At 32.2% G+C, this 17,086-nt stretch overlaps 1 non-coding gene across 1 annotated transcript; it reads left to right on the top strand.

The window, feature by feature from the left end:
* Positions 1–9,068: 9,068 nt before the first annotated feature.
* On the top strand, positions 9,069–9,194 carry LOC141548109 (U6atac minor spliceosomal RNA). Its single transcript, XR_012483811.1, has one exon. It is a non-coding gene; the product is annotated as a U6atac minor spliceosomal RNA (small nuclear RNA).
* The last annotated feature ends 7,892 nt before the right edge of the window (positions 9,195–17,086 follow it).

The raw sequence follows: 17,086 nt of genomic DNA, 5'->3' as shown, positions 1-17,086 counted from the left end.
TGTGAAATGAAGTTTCAGAATCCCTTATCTGTATTTCTCTTACATGATTCAGATTCAAGATTTTTATCCTTTGAACACTTACTTGGTAAAGTTGGGATCTTTTCAATTTTGGTGCTCTGCTTACTCATCAGGATAGAATCAGGAGAATGGACTGAAATATTACATGATGTATTATCACTTTCATGTCATTAATAATCTATAATTCTTTTAAGAATTGTTAATCATTTATAATTTTTCTTCTGAGAATTACTTCCTTATATTCTTTGACTTTTTTATCTATTTAGGAATTTCTCTTGGTTTACATAGTCATGTATAATAAAAAATTCACAAGTTAATGAAATAGTATGTGGATATTTATATATTATAACATATGTAATAAAATAAAACTATCTTACAAAAGTTTTATATTTGTGTATAATAATAAAGCATATATCTTAGAGATCAAATGTTATTTGTGAGTTGTTTACTAGTCTTATTTATTTTTTGTGATACTAATATTTTTTGATCAGTCAACTGTTACCTTTCTTTTCCTAGATAATTTCATTTTATTCAAGCAAAAATTTTCAATTCTAGAAATTAAAATTTCTTATTTTATCTTTTACAATCTCCATCATCCTTTGGTAAAAAATTCTCTGTTTTACCCATTTTCTTACATTTAAAAAATGATATGATCTTTTATACTCAGGTGATATCTTTTTTCTAATTTGTTTTGCTAGATCTTTTGCAATCTCCATTATCCTTTAGTAAAAAATTTTCTGTTTTGCTATAATTATCCATTTTCTTACATTTTAAAAAATGATATGACCTTTTATACTCAGGTAATATCTTTTTCTAATTTATTTTGCTAGATGGTTTAAAGATGATAATTTAAGCCTATTCTCCACCCCCTCCCCCAAGTTCTTGTCAAAATGGAAATCTTTCACTCAAGCAATCTACATCCTTGCATATATCAAACATTGGGCTATTGAATTTGATCATTTATCTTGTGACTGAAAAAAAAAAGTGTCTTCCCCTAATGTGGCATATGAACAAGGTTCTTAGGGGTAATTCAGACTATGTTACAATTATAACTATAATAGGAAGTAGCTTCCACAGCCAGATCCTTCATGTACCCACACAGTGGTGTGATCTGGGTTTGTGAAGGCTATCAGTGGGTGCTATTATTTCATAAGAAAAGCTTTTATTTCTTTCATGGCTCTGTCTTCTTGTGAAGTTGGCTTTAGTTACTCTAGATCTAGTGCTTTTCCTCACCTTGAAGTTGTGTTGAAACAATTTTGGAAAACAACTTTTCTGCTATCCTGTGGAGTAGTAGCATTTTATCTGAAAAAAAGTGTTAATACTTAGAAATCAAGACCAAAATTTGGCTTCGATAAATGTTGCTTGGTCTCTAAAAGTTGCCAATTTGCACATTTAGTTTTTCTTTATATCTCTGTATTGATTTATTTTATTTGGGGAGACAGAGCAATGCATGTTGGATAGAGAGCCAGACTTAGAGTTATGAAAACCTCTGATCTTACTGGTTGTAAGATCCTTAGCAAGTCACTTAACATCTCAGGCCCTTCCCTGGAAGTCTTCAAGGAAAAAAATATAATTTGTATGTGTTATGAGTAAGGTAGTTGTTCATGTGTGAGTTGGACTAGATGGTCTCTGATTCAAGGCAATTTGCTAGTAAATGTTTAACAACAGATCTCCAAATATTTGTGCAAGTGCATATATATATATATATATATATGTATAAGTATGTGTGCATAATTATATGTATATATAAGTGTGTATAGAGTGTATACATATATACACACATATACTTTTAAATGTTTCATATTTACATATAAACATATATGTATATATACAGATATATAAACATAAATATGACATTTTTAAGTTTAATCTTCATTAATAACAGTTTATTCATCATTTTTAAAGTGTAAGTAATCAACAAAACAGTTAATTAACCTTTGGTTTATATTGTCTGCCCATTCCTGAGGTCTGATGATTTAACAATCATCTCTGGATAATTCCCTCGACCTCTGAGTTATTAGAAGTTATTCCCGATAAAATATTTCAGAAAAATAATATTATAGACTCTTAGCAAAGAATGATTATGGGTCAGTAGGTTATTAAAATAATTTTATTATTTGAAAGATCACAACCCTTTGATTTCAGAAAATTGGGTTTTACCATATAACCTTTGGTGTATCCCAATCTTTCTGAGCCTCAGGTTCTTTATCTGTACAATGAAGGAATAAGATGAAAAATACTTTAGGGACCTTGTCAGTTTTAGAATAATAATGATTCTGTAAAATGTAAAGATAGTTGGTATTATTATTCCATATATAAAGTTGGCATCTGTGTATTCAAATCAAGTAGATATTACAGCTTAATACCGTCTGGGCACTGTTCAATTGACAATGAACTCTATTTGGATAAATCATAGCTGTTATGAGATGATCCCAAAGAATTGTTAAGAGAGCCAGAGGCAAATTGAACTGGTCATTTATTCAGATGCAAATCAACATAGCATGAAAAGTCATTTATTTGTCATTTTCTCTTAAAAGCTCTAGATATTAGCTTTTATGAAAGCAAGGGATATGATCTGAACCACATGTGTATTAGTCACTAAAATTACATTTACAGAATTTTTTATTCCACAGAGGTAGGTATGATCTTTTGAAGTATAGAGAGGTTATAGATTTTTTTTTATTTAAGGAAAGGAAAGATATTTAGTAAATGCCTATTATGTGGGAGGGACTATTTCATTTGATCCTCACAACAACCTCCTGAGAGGGAGGTACTATTATCTCCATTTTATCATTGAGAAAACCGAGGCAGATAGGTGTTAAGTGACTTGTCCAGGTTCAAGTATCCAGAGTAAGGAAATATTTGAAGCAAGATTCTAACTCAGCAAGTGCCAAAGCTGACTCATGCTACTTTGCCAGCTAGCCATAAAGGAATTTGAAATTAGGAATACCTGGATTCATATATTACACTTGACATTATATGACTAGAAGACATTCACAATATATAAAATTTGGATCATCTTGCTGATAGTGCCTAAGTCACAGGGTTGTAAATGCCATAAATATGCATAAAAATAAAGTAATGTGTATATGTACATATGAAATATAATTACCCCTTATTGTTATTATAGAGTTATAGAATTATGTATTACTTTTTCACTTTACTATCCTAATAATATAATCCATACACATAACATTAAATATGAATAAGAACCATGATCTTCATAATGTTATTTTTTTTAAGATTGGAAAAGAAGGTTTTTAGATACCCACTCATTACCCTATTGCTACTGACTTATTCAGAGTGTATATCATTTACTAAAAATCATATGGAGAAAAGGAAATTCGGCTACAAGGGCACCACTCATTTTCTCTTTCATCTTGAAAAGTCCTTAACTTTTTTAAAGTTTGCTAAAGCATAGGCATCTTCATCTTTAAGAAGGACCTCAGATCTGCTAGGTTTCACTGTGCAGACTTTGACACATTTCAGCTGTCTTCCCTTTCTGATCTTAAGGTTTCTCTCTTCTGTGTAATGAATTCCTTCCTGAATTTCCATTGTGAGGAGGGGTTCAGAAAAGCTCAGATTTTGCCATTCAGTACCTTCTCCTTAGATGGTAAACACTTTGAGGGCAGGAATTATCTTTCTTTTTCCTTGTATTTATATCCCTAACATTTAGCACAGTGTCAGGTACATAAGAAGTGCTCAGTAAGTGCTTGGGTTTGTTTTATTGATTTTTTTCAATCAATAGAAATCAACTTTTTAAATCTTTCCCCAACCCCATTTAAAATAACAAATCCCATTACAAACTTACATTAAACAAAACAAAATTTTCCCACATCTAAAAAATAGATCTCTGTACCTCCCTCTCTCCCTCCCTTTCCTTTTCTCCCTCCTTCAGTCTGTCTCTGTCTCTGTCTCTCTCTGTTTCTGTCTCTGTGTCTCTCCTTATTTACTAAGGAAAATATAAATATAGTAATAATGTTTATCCTAAATAACTTCCCTAGATATTGTGCAAATAAATAAGTCAAATTCTCTCCCTTGGGGCTTAAAAATAGAAAATAATTTGGTTAGGTCATGGAGGTGATGCTTCTTTCTGTGTGTTTGCATGTTAAGCATATTCTCTTCCAGCCAGTTCCCAGAACTCAGAACAACTAGAACAAGTTTACCCATCCTTTTCCCTGACCATATTGTACTGTAAGTACATCAGAGTAAGTATACCAGATGCAATTCAGTAGGGACTGACTTTGTTATGAAGCATCCATTCTGTAGCTGTGCTCCCAGTTTACGCTTGGATGAACCTTTCAATTGCCATGACAACACCCAAGTGTCTCTCTAGGGTTATGTTGTGTTACCCACTTACCCATCCCTCACTCACCTCTGGTTAAAAGGGGAAAAATCAATTTGTCAATGAGAATTTTAAAGCAACCACTAAGTTCCAGGAATGATATAAGCTATATGGGAAATAGACAAATCCCTATGTTCAAAGCATAAATTATTCTATCAGGGATTGAAAACATGTACATTATTTTTAAAATATATTTTATTATCTTGTTAAATATTACCAAATTACATTTTTAAAAGTTTTAACTTAATTTAATTTAATTCATATAAAGTCATGCTAAACATATTTCTCTATTAGCCATATTGCAAAAATAAAACACACTTACAAGAAAAATAAAGAAAATGAAAAGAGTGTGCTTCCATCTACATTCAGTTCTCTCTCTGGAGTTGGGTAGTGTTTTTCATCATGGGTCCTTTGAAATAATATGTTAGTAAGCATATGGAAAATAGATACATATAGACTAAACTCTTACAAATCATGTGTCTAAATTTTGTATTTGATTTAGTATTTGACCTAAATAGTGCTTTCAGCACTCAGTAGCTGCTTAATTAATATTTGTTGAATTGAATTGAAGGTCACACAAGCTTTGGTTGGTTCTGCCAAGCTAGAAAGAATCACCCATATGGGTCCAATATTGTCCAAAGATCAGTCAAACTAATTGTGGAAATTATCATCAACAGATTAGCCATTAGCTGAAGGTTTTTGGTTTTTTTTTATTCTTATAACAACTCATGAAGACCATCTAATAAGATTTGAAGGGATTGTGTGCTATCTATATCATTATAGGAAATAACCATACCACAAAGTCATTAGTATATTAATTTTTGCAAGAGGTGGGAAGTATATGCCTATATATATATGGAACTCCAAATTAGGATATTCTTTATATTAATATAGATCAGCAAATATACAATAATTTATACTCTTAGGGGGCTGCCCCTGGGCACTAAGAAGCTAAGTTAGATATCGGGTCACACAGCTGGTATGTGTTAGAGACAAGATTTGATCTCAAATCTTCATGTTTCCCTATCCCTAAACGATCCTGCCTCTCATTACTGCGTTTTATTAGGTCAGAACATCCTAATATACTGATTTATCGACCTGTTTTCTAGTCTTATTCCTTTTTAGTAAAAAATTTTTGACAGAACATTTCTTTTTCAAACATACATTTTTACTTCTAATATCCATATTAATTTAATTAACCTTAGAGAAAAAAATTACCAAAAGGAAAAAGAAATGGGTACATGCATATTTTCATAATACAGATTTTTAAAAATGATCAAATTCATAGAAAGAACAGCCAAAGAACATTTATCATAAATTTTTGTGATTATGCTAATGTTTCAGCAAGGCTAGGGGAAAAGTGCAGATTGCTGGCTTCAGAGAAAATGTTTAATATCATTCTGTTAGGCAAACAAAGTAAGATGTTGCTATGAAAGGGAGTCTCATATGAAGCAATAAGCTGCAAAAATCTCAGAGGACTTTGACACAAGAAGACAAGACTGCAGTGTGAGAGGGGGAGGAATGAAAAATAGTTATTTTTAATCAGTTTATCTCTTATTGTTGCTTGATTAAAGGGAATTTGCCACATTTCCTCTAAATAAAGCAATAAAGAATCCTAGAACATCCAAAGTTAGAAGTTACAGTCTGGTCTTCATAATATACCTTCAAAGCTACTTTGACAGTGTTTGGTGATGATTATAAAATAAAGTCTCCCAGGAATTTCCTCTGTTTTTCTACTCCCAGGACAAATCCATATGGCCAAAAATGTCTGTTAATTTGTTGAAATATGAACTGCCATAGACTAGACCTGGAGATTGTGGAAGCAGAAGGGGGTAGCTGCTACTTTGACCTGCTAGACTGTGTATTTACTTGCCCTTGAAGTTGTTTGCATCATTTAGGACCAAGTGATAATATGGTATAGTATAAAAGTACCTCAAATTGGGAGGCAAGAGACCTGAATTAAAATTCTACTTCAGTTACTTATTGTTTTCTTTAATCTTGAGGATGTTTTCTCATCTACAAAATTAGTGTTGGATTTAACAGCCTCTGAAGGCCCTTATAGAACCCCTTTTAGAAACTATACTATGATCTTTACTTCCCAATTCACCTGACTCCCTTTATATTTTCATTACAAAACTCATAATATTCATAGAGATTTTATGTTTCTCTTGCTGTGAAATATAGCTAATATCAAAAACTCACATTTCATTGTATATGCCAGAAGAATCCAATATCCTGTGGCTACCACCTCCAATCATCCCAAATGTGGTCACAATCAATTAAATTAAATTAAATTAAAATTTAGGAAATACTTAACAAAACATGTACAATGTTAATTGTGGTTTCCTAAATCAATATGTTCCTGCAAGGACTTGCGATTCAAGTGTTTAACTAGTGCTTGGGAGGAGGGCAGGATCTGAAGCAGATAAGTTGTGGAATATAAGTGTGATAGAATATTATTCTGCTATAGGAAATCATGAACTTGATCTTAGAAAACCATGGACTTGAATGAAATAATAAAAAGTGAAATCTTGGGGATAGAATCAGGAGAATGTCATTACATAGACAATTTTTCAAATGTTGCCTCTTCCTACTTCTCTTACCAAAATTTTGAAACTTCTCTTCTTGGCACAATAGAATTTTTAAAAATATAATTCATAGAACCATAATGCTATACAATTAGCATTATATGATCATTTGATTTGTGTGGCAAGGAAGTAGTATCTACTTCTAATAGCATTAATAAGGGTAGCAAATGATTTCAGGCCAAGATGGCCTTCTGAATAGGAAGCAGGTCATATAACTATTACATATCTACTGCAGAAAAACCAAAACAAAACACTTTGATGTTTATATTAAATTATGATAAAGAAATTTAACAAAAAATTTCAACAAATTAAGAACTGAAAAAAATAATCTGAAGCCCATAGAGAAGAGAAAAGGGTTCTTCCCCAGCTAGGCTAACCAGAACCTTCCTGTTTAAACATAAATGATCATGTGAAGTATGCAAGCCTCTATGATAAGGGTAGCAAAAGGATGACTCCCCTGAAAAAGAGTAATCAGAAAACCCCAGGTTGGCACCCAGTATGGTACTATAGTACCCAGACCAGGACAGTTCAGATTCTCCAAGATCTAAAACACTTCTTGAGATGCCACAACAACAGAACCCTAGAAAGTAGAGGGTAGTGTAAGAATGAGGTGCCCCCAGCCCTGGTACAAAATCCCAATTAAAGAACTAAAGTTCAAGAGATGAGTAAATTAAAAATAATGCCCATAAATATAACTATTATTGTACATCCAAATCCTTAAGAATTATAACCAGAGACTCAAAGGAAAATAACTTTTCTATAAGCTCTATATAAATACTTAGAAGAAATAAAGATAAAAACTGAGATAAAAGCTCCTGAGGAAAAAAATTAGAAGAATAAATAGCTAGGAAGATTTAGGAAACCTTACCCATGAAAAAGTAATCCATGAAAACTATGAGACAACAAGAAATATTAGATCCTAGACATTATATTTCAGGAAAGTTTAAAGGAAAAATTCTTATTTCTCTCAGAAATATAGGGCAAAATAATTAAGGGAAGAAACAACCAATTACTTCTTCTTCTTCTCCCCCCACCCCCACCCTGCAGCAATTGGAGTTAAATCACTTGCCCAGGATCTCATAGCTAGGAAGTGTTAATTGTCTGAAGCCACATTTGAACTCAGGTCCTGCTGGCTTGAGGGCTAGTGCTCTATCCACTGCACCACCTAGCTGCCCCAAACTGTTTATTTCTTTAAAGGAATTGCAAAAGAAAAAACTCCAGTAATCTCATAGTCAAAATCTGAAACTTTCATGTTAAAGGAAAACACTACAAAACTTCCACAAAGAAACTGTTTGAGTATTAAGGAAATACAGTCAGAATCACAAGAAGACTTGGAAGTTTCTGCTAAAAACCAGAGGAGCCTGGAATATAATATTTTAAAAGGCAGAAGTTAGAGACTTAGAACTAAAAATAACTTAGAATGCAAAATTAAATCTAATCCTATAGGACAAAATGGTTATTTAATGGAATATATGGCTTTTGAGAATCTCTGATTAAAAAAAGACTAAGCTAGGAAGGTACTTTGAAATACAAGTGCAAGAGTTCAGAGCAATTTAAAATGAAAACTTTGAAAAATTGAAAGGAATTACATGATGGTAGAGTCATAAAAATAGAAGGAAAAGAAACAAGTGTCCATTCAGAACATTAATATCTTTGAAGGGTATTAAGAGAATTAAAGGTCTAAGGCATGGCTTGATTCTTTTCTGAAGGTTTTAAAGAGTCATAAATAGAGCAAGTAAAAGAAATAATGTATAAATATTATAGATGAGGGAAGAATGGTGTGGAACTTGCTCTTTCTCATACTTTAGATGTATAATTATGTACATATATATGTGCATACACACATAAGGGAAATGTGTGTATACATACATAACTGCATACACACAAATGTGGAGGTAGAGATGAAATGTGCATTAAATGAGTCTCATGTTATCTGAAATAGAATTAAACACACACACACACACACACACACACACTCTCACAGCCCAGAACACAGGGACATAAAGAATTTGGCACAGAAGAATATCAAGCCCAATAGGGAAATAAGCAGGATTAGGGAAGAAGGAGGAATGCAATGACAATTCAGGTTGAAAAATGCTTTAATAAATGAAATGAGAATGTTGTGTGAAAAGAGAAAATGTTAGCGCTCCCCTTGATTAAGATGGAAGAGGAATTAGTGTCCTTTATAATACAAATAAAGTTAAGGCACTACCACCTACTTTGACATCTAACCATGTTTTGTTTTGTTTTTCCTTCATAATATAAAAAAGGAAAAAAACAGAAGAAAATAGAATTAAAGGAAATACATAATAATCATAACTGTGAATTAGAATGGTATATACAAATGGAATTTGTAGAAGTATAACTTGGATAAAACTTCAAATCATAAATCTGTTTAAGACATTAAAAATTTTTTTAATATGCTTTTTTTTTTTTTTTGGAAACACTCTATTTCATGTGAATCTCTTCTTGTTTTTGAATCCAAATAGTTTGTTTGTTTGGTCCAGATATAGCTCTCTCGAGTTTTTCTCTCTCACTAAGCAGCAGGGAAGGATATACCTTAAAAAAGAAGCAGATAGCAGAATGGATTAGAAATCAGAACCCAATAATATGTTGTTTCCAAATGACACACTTGTAATAAAAGCATACACATAGAGTTAAAACAAAGAGTTAGAGCAGAATCTAATATGCTTTAACAATCATGACAGAAGCAAAAGAAAAAATAAACCTAATTAAAACGCATAAGCAGGGAAATTACATTATGCTACAAGGTACCATTGGTTGATAATGAAATAATATCAAAATTTATCATAGCAAGTTTCTCTTATAAAGATCTCATTTCTCAAATATATAGAGAACTGAGTCAAATGTATACAAAAATTAAAGCCACTCTCCAACTGATAAATGGTCAAAGGATATGAGTAGGCAGTTTTTAGTTGAAATAATCAAAACTATCTATAGTCATATTTTCTTGTAAATAATCCTAGAATAAAATAAAAAAATATTCAGATGTAAAATTAATTGGCACCTAATTACTCTTTTACATGTGCTTGTTAGTTTTTCTTGTAGGTCATTTCAGTAAGAAGGTTATGTCAAATCCACTTCATCCTTACTAATATTTTCTATTTAAATCTCTTCACCTCACCTTAGCATGATCTTCCTTTCAATACGATTACTGTCCTCTCATATTTCTCTTCCTTCTTGGTTGTACTTCCTGGGCTAGGAAGGTTAATTTTTAAGTCTAATTTGTAGAAGTATAACTTAGATAAAACTTCAAATCATAAATCTGTTTAAGCCATTAAAATTTTTTAAAATATGCTTTTCTTTTGGAAACATTCTATTTCATGTGAATCTCTTCTTGGTTTTGAATCCAAATGGTTTGTTTGTTTGGTCCAGATATATCTCTCTCGAGTTTTTCTCTCTCACTAAGCTGCAGGGAAGGATATTTTGACTGCAGAGAAAGGGAATTCATTATGCTACAGAGCTGGGAGGATGAAATAGGGTCCAGAGATCACAATTGCCTTTAGCTCAGTAAAGGCCAAGGGATTCAAGAGCCAAAAAAAATTATATTGTTGCATTTCATTATGCCTAAAAATGAAGAACTAAAAGATGTTTTCCCTCCAATGATAAAATTGTATCAGGATGTCTATGAGTTTCTATGCAGCTTTATGCGGAAAATCTCTCCTGCTCCACAAGGCAGAGGAGAAAAATCAGTCTGATTCAATCAGAATCTTATTTGTAAAAATTCCAAGAAAGGACAAGATCTAACCACTGAAAAAAATCTGCAAGTTAATAATTAAGTAGCTAAAGGAGTTGTTCTGAATATTATTTCTCTTCTCTTTTTTAAGTCATTTTTTTTCAATTAACAATGTTACAGCTTAACACTGACATATTTTAATCATTATATTTTCTTTCCCTTTCACCTCCCCTTCCATTAAAAAAAAGAAAAACAAAATTCTTAAAAGACATATGTATAGCCAAATTAAACAAATAGTCTACCTACAAGAAATGATAGCATATCAAATGGTCAGTAATAGAATGGAACAACATTTTTGCATTTTTTATTTTATGGAATTGTAGCTCTAGAACTGTAAGGGAATTCAGAGACCACCTAATTCAATCCCTCTATTTTACAGATGGAGAAATGAGGCCAAAAGAGGTTCAACTTGCCCAAGATCACCCAGCTGTTCTGTCCTAGAGCTGATATAACTTCTTTGTCTTCATCATTGCTAGAATTTATATAGTGTTTTAAGATGTGTAAAAGTGCTTTACAAATATCATCTCAATTGCAAATGTTTAACATATATTGGATTACTTGCCATCTAGGGGACAGAGTCAGAGAAAGGAGGAGGAAAAATTTGGAACACAGTAATTTGTAATGGTGAATGTTGGAAACTATGCATATATTTTGAAAATAAAAAGCTTAAAAATAGAAAACAAAAAACCTCAAATATCTCATTTTCTCCTTATAGCAGGTAGATGTTATTATTATCCTTATCTATAAAATGCAGAAGATAGAAAATTAGTGACCTGCCTATAATCACATCACGAGTAAAGTAAGTGTCTGAAGCAGGATTTGAACTTAGGTCTTCTTGATGCCTTCTGAGGAGTAAAAACCATACAGGCCTTCATAATTAAAGGACCTAAGAATTCATGTCAATTTAAGGGTGAAAGTCACCTTTTTACTTATTTATTTTTACTTTTTGCTAAGGCAACTGAGATTGAGTGACTTGCCCAGGGTCACACAGGTAGGAAGTATTAAATGTCTGAATTTGGATTTTAATTCAAATTCTCCTGACTTCAAGGCCAGCACTCTATCCACTGCACCATCTAGATACTGAGAGGTACCTTTTTATATAAATGATGACATATTTACATCAAATGTAATGTAAGCATAAATATATTTATCCAAAAAAAAAAATCCCCTTACATGAAGGGGGAAAAGGTTAGAGAAAGTAACAGACTTAAGACTGTGGAAAAATAGCTTTTAACTGTAGGTTTATATTAGACACACTAATCTTTGTCAAATGAAAAGTTCTCTAAAAGCTAAACACAATGAGGATGTTCATTTTTCATGTTATAATCTTGGCGTCTGTAACAGACCTCAGCTTATCATTCAGCAAACAGACCATCTTATGACTGAACTCTAATTTTATTTATGGGATGTGCATTTTAATAAATCGAAATACTTATACATATATATGTATATATATGTAATATGATTATAGAGAAATCAAATGATTTTTGTAGGGTAAAAAGCTTACAGCAAACTGTTTCTTGGCATTCACTTGTACTTTCAATGGAATTAATTTGTACCTTTTAAAAAGCTTTACACAAGTGTGTTGATTGGGTAAGAGATAATAAACCCAAGGAATTGGAGGCTTGAATTAGCATTTGAAACAGCTTAAAATAGCACACTGGTGCAGGTTAGAGACTAAGGATTCACTAGCTCTAAAGCAATTATAAGAGTATTATACTCTATCAGTCTCTGCATTCCAATTTTTTTTTTTTTCAGTTTTACAGAACTTAAGTGAGATCTCTCTGGGGGTACTGTGAATAATTTTTTAATATATTTGTTAAAATTATTAATTTTTTCTTATTACAAAAATATTCTTGAATGCTTTTTGAATTGTGCTATGTACTGGGGTATTATATATCTCAGATATAGTTTAACTGACAAGAGTTTGTTCAACTTTTTCCTGAAGATCTCCAAGGAATGGAAATCATACCACCTCTCAAGGCAACAATTCCATTTGGAGTCAAAAAGAATAATTTAACCCCTCTTGAGCAGATACTAGGAACTTCAAGGGAGTCTAAGCTCTGCAGGCCAGACAAGGAACAAGTATTTTAAAAGTAAAACATTTCATCAGAATTAAAATAACTAGCAAATAAATAAGCAATCTCTGAATGCATAATCCAGGAATTATAGTCTCATCTCAGAATAAATAATGTGAGAAACAATATATTGCAAGACTCAAATTCTTGTGTGTAGAAGAACATGATAAATGCCAATTATGCTGTTGGAAGGATAATTCATGGAGTGCCTGAATCTCTTTTCCTGGGAGTAGCTCTGTCACAGCAGGAATATAACCCATTCCCATTTTTTTTTTGGTAACTGGCATGTGGGCAGCTAGATGGCACAGTAGACAAGGAGCCAGGTCTGAAGTCAGGAAAATGAGTCTTTCTGAATTCAAATCTGACCTTAGCCATTTAGTGCCTTGAGCAAGAGACAAGGATGAAGCAGATCAAGCACATGTTGTAAAAATAATTCCCAGGCCCAGAGATATAATTCATATATATATATATGTATATATATATATGTATATACATACATATATATATATATTTCATAAATTATAGGCTTTTAACACAAGCAACACTGTGGATATTGATTGGACGTGGACAAAGGAAGGTGCCTAGCCATACCAGATCTAAACTATGTTATAAAAAATGTGGACACTAATTAGGATACTGAGTAAGTGTAAAGGACAATAGCAATATGGCCTGCATTTCAGATTTCTTTTTCACTCATGTTCAATTTTTTGTGATCCCACTTGGGGTTTTCTTGGCTAAGATAGTGGAGTAGTGTGCCATTTTCTTTTCCAGCTCATTTGACAGATGAGGAAAACTGAAGCAAACCGGATTAAGTGACTTTCCCAGGGAGGAGTCTCTGAGGTCAGATTTGACCTCAGGAAGATTGCCATATTAATCAACCTGATAAGTATGAGGTGGTCTCAGAGATGTTTTAATTTACATTTCTCTAATCTATAGTGATTTTTGAGCATTTTTTAAATGCTCAGACAACTGAGCTGTATATAGATGACTTTAATTTCTTCATTTGAAAATTGCCTTTTCATATCTTTGAACCATTTATCAATTGGAGAATGGCTTGTATTCCTATAAATTTGACTTAGTTCTTCCTTTCTAATCTTGGTTGCATTGTCTTTGTGCAAAACCTTTTTAATTTAATGTAATTAAACCCATTTTTGCATTTCATAACATTCTCTATCTCCTTTTTGGTCATAAAGTCTTCCCTTTTCCATAAATCTGACAGATAAACTATTCCTTGCTCTCTCAATTTGTTTATGGTATCACCCTTTATATACCCATTTTTATCTTATCTTGCTATTCAGTATGAGATATTGGTCAATGCCTAATTTCTGCCATAATATTTTCCACTTTCCCCAGCAGTTTTTTTTTTTTAATCAAATAGTGAGTTTTTATCCCAGAAGCTGAAGTCTTTATGTTTATCAAATTGTTGGTTCCTATTGTTATATGACTTTGTTTTTTAGGTAGTACCAACTAATTTTGATGATTGCTGATTTATAATATAGTTTTAGATATGTTCTGGCTAGGCCCCTTTCTTTTTATTTTTATTTTTTACTTTCCATGATATTCTTGACCTTTTGTTCTTCCTCAATTTTGTTTTTTTTTCTCTATAAAATAATTTTTGGTAGTTTGATAGAGATGACTCTGAATAATTTAGATATAATTGTCATGTTTATTACATTAGCATGGCCTAACTTATGAGCACTTGATATTTTTCCAAATTTGTAGATTGAAATTTATTTGTATGAAAAGTGTTTTATAATTGTGATTGTATAATTCCTGGATTTATCTTGGCAGGTAGACTTCCAAATATTTATATTGTCTGTAGATATTTTAAATGGAATTTCTCTTTCTATCTCTTGCTGCTGGGTTTTGTTAATAATATATAGAGATGCTTTATGTGGGTTTATTTTATATCCTGCAACTTCGCTAGCATTATTTCAAATTGTTTTTTAGTTCATTCTCTGGGATTCTCTAAGTATATCATCATGTCATCTGCAAAGAATGATTCTAGCCCCGATTCTTAAACTTTATGTGAAAGTAGTAAGTGCTATAAAAATGTGCATTTTTTTCTCTTTTTTATTATAGCTTTTTATTTACAAGACATATACATGGATAATTTTTCCATACTGATCCTTGCAAAATCTTCTGTTCCAACTTTTTCCCTCCTTTCCCCCACCCCTAGATGGCAGGTAGACCAATACATGTTAAATATATTAAAGTATATGTTAAATACAATATATGTATACATATTTATACAGTTTCTTGCTGCACAAGAAAAATTGGATTTAGTAATAAGGTAAAAATAACCTGAGAAGGAAAACAAAAATACAAGCAGTCAAAAACAGAAAAAGTGAAAATTCTATGATGTGGTCCACACTCATTTCCCATAGTTCTTTTGCTGGGTGTAGCTGGTTCTCTTTATTATTGAACAATTGTAACTTATTTGGTTCATTTCATTGTTGAAGAGAACCACATCCATCAGAATACATCCTCATACAGTATTGTTATTGAAGTGTATAATGATCTCCTGGTTCTGCTCATTTCATTCAGCATCAGTTCATGTAAGTCTCCCCAGGCCTTTCTGAAATCATCCTGCTAATCATTTCTTACAGAACAATAATATTCCATAACATTCATATACCATAATTTACCCAACCATTCTCCAATTGATGGACATCCATTCATCTTCCAGTTTCTAGCCACTATGAAAAGGGCTGCCACAAACATTTTGGCACACACAGGTCCCTTTCCCTTCTTTAGTATTTCTTTGGGATATAAGCCCAGTAGTAGCACTGCTGGATCAAAGGGTATGCATAGTTTGATAACTTTTTGAGCATAGTTCCAAATTTCTCCCCAGAATAGTTGGATGCATTCACAATTCCACCAACAATGTATCAGTATCTCAGTAAAATGTACATTTATTAGCAACATCTCCTTAGAGAAGGAATTTTTAACCACTTTTGTTTCAAGGACCTATTTGACAAACTGATGAAACCTATAGCAACCATTCCAACATGTTTTAAATGCATAGAATAAAGTACATAGAATTATAAAGAAAACTAATTATATTGCAATATTTATCAAAAAAAAAAAAAAATTACGTGCATTGGCCTCATTCCTGAGAGCTAATGTTAGCTCTTTTGACACAAAAATTTTGGCAGAGTGTAGACAATGTCTCTTAGCTAGCACCATGTTTCAGAATAGTGTTAGACACTATTTCTCTTTTAATGATTCTACTTGAAAAGACACCAAAAGTAGGAATGCGAAGACTGGAATCTTAGTCCTCACTCTACTACTAAAGGGTTTTGTAGTCTAAAACACCTTAACAAACCTTAAGACTCTATTAGGTTGCATGACCTGCTCTCTATTTTCTCATCTTCCAAATGATAAAGTTTGGTTACATTATTCCACAGTCCTATGTAGCTCAAAAATTCTATAATTTTATAAATCTAAATCTGTAATCATAGTAAAACAAATGTATCAAAGCCCCTTTTAATAAATGAGAAGCATTAATTAATGAGATAGAGAAAGGAACACTGGTTTGGGAGATAGAAGAGCAGGGTTCAGATCTTACCTATGTCACTTATTACCTGTATGGTCTTAACCTCTTCTGGCCTCAGTTCCTCTCATCTATAAAACAAATGGGTTATACCAGATAGTTTTAAAAGTCCCTTGTGGCTCTAAATTTATGTATGATCTTTCTACTACACCCCTCCCAATGAATATAGAATAGTTTAAAGGAAATACAGAGTAACAATTTCATTTCCAAATAGAAGCAAAGTCAAGAATTATCAGGTTCTGCTCAAGTTGGGTGGACATTTAAGGATTTTCCTTGCCTTCAAGGGCATTAATGAGAAAGGTAAATGGCATGTGGTTATAGATGCAGTTGACTGCTAAAAAAAACAGCTAAGCAAATTTAGGGAAATCTAATTATTCACCAAAATTAATAGAGAAGGTAAAAGAAGAACAAAAAGTAAACGATGCAATTACAAGTCACAATTTATCCCTCCTGTTTTACCTTTGTAAACTTCTCTTCACTAGCTGGATTGATTGGATTCATTCCTGTGGTAAGGCTGACCTCTGGTGGGAATAGCCAAGAATTATATTAAAAATAAAAAAGGATTGCCATATACATTTCCTTTTCAATTTATGTTTCTTCTAACATCAGGAAAAATGACAAATTTCATTTTTCTATGAATTTCCTCTAACTTCAAACCTCTTTAGAAAGCACTCAGATAGCATCATTCTCAGACCCCATCTCTTGTGACTGGGTAAAAGATGCTATAACCTTGGTTCTTCTGGT

Source organism: Sminthopsis crassicaudata, chromosome 6 (assembly GCF_048593235.1).
Source record: "Sminthopsis crassicaudata isolate SCR6 chromosome 6, ASM4859323v1, whole genome shotgun sequence".
Classification (NCBI taxonomy): Eukaryota; Metazoa; Chordata; class Mammalia; order Dasyuromorphia; family Dasyuridae; genus Sminthopsis; species Sminthopsis crassicaudata.
Note: the sequence above shows the minus strand (reverse complement) of the source record. Positions and strands in the feature narration are given on the sequence as shown.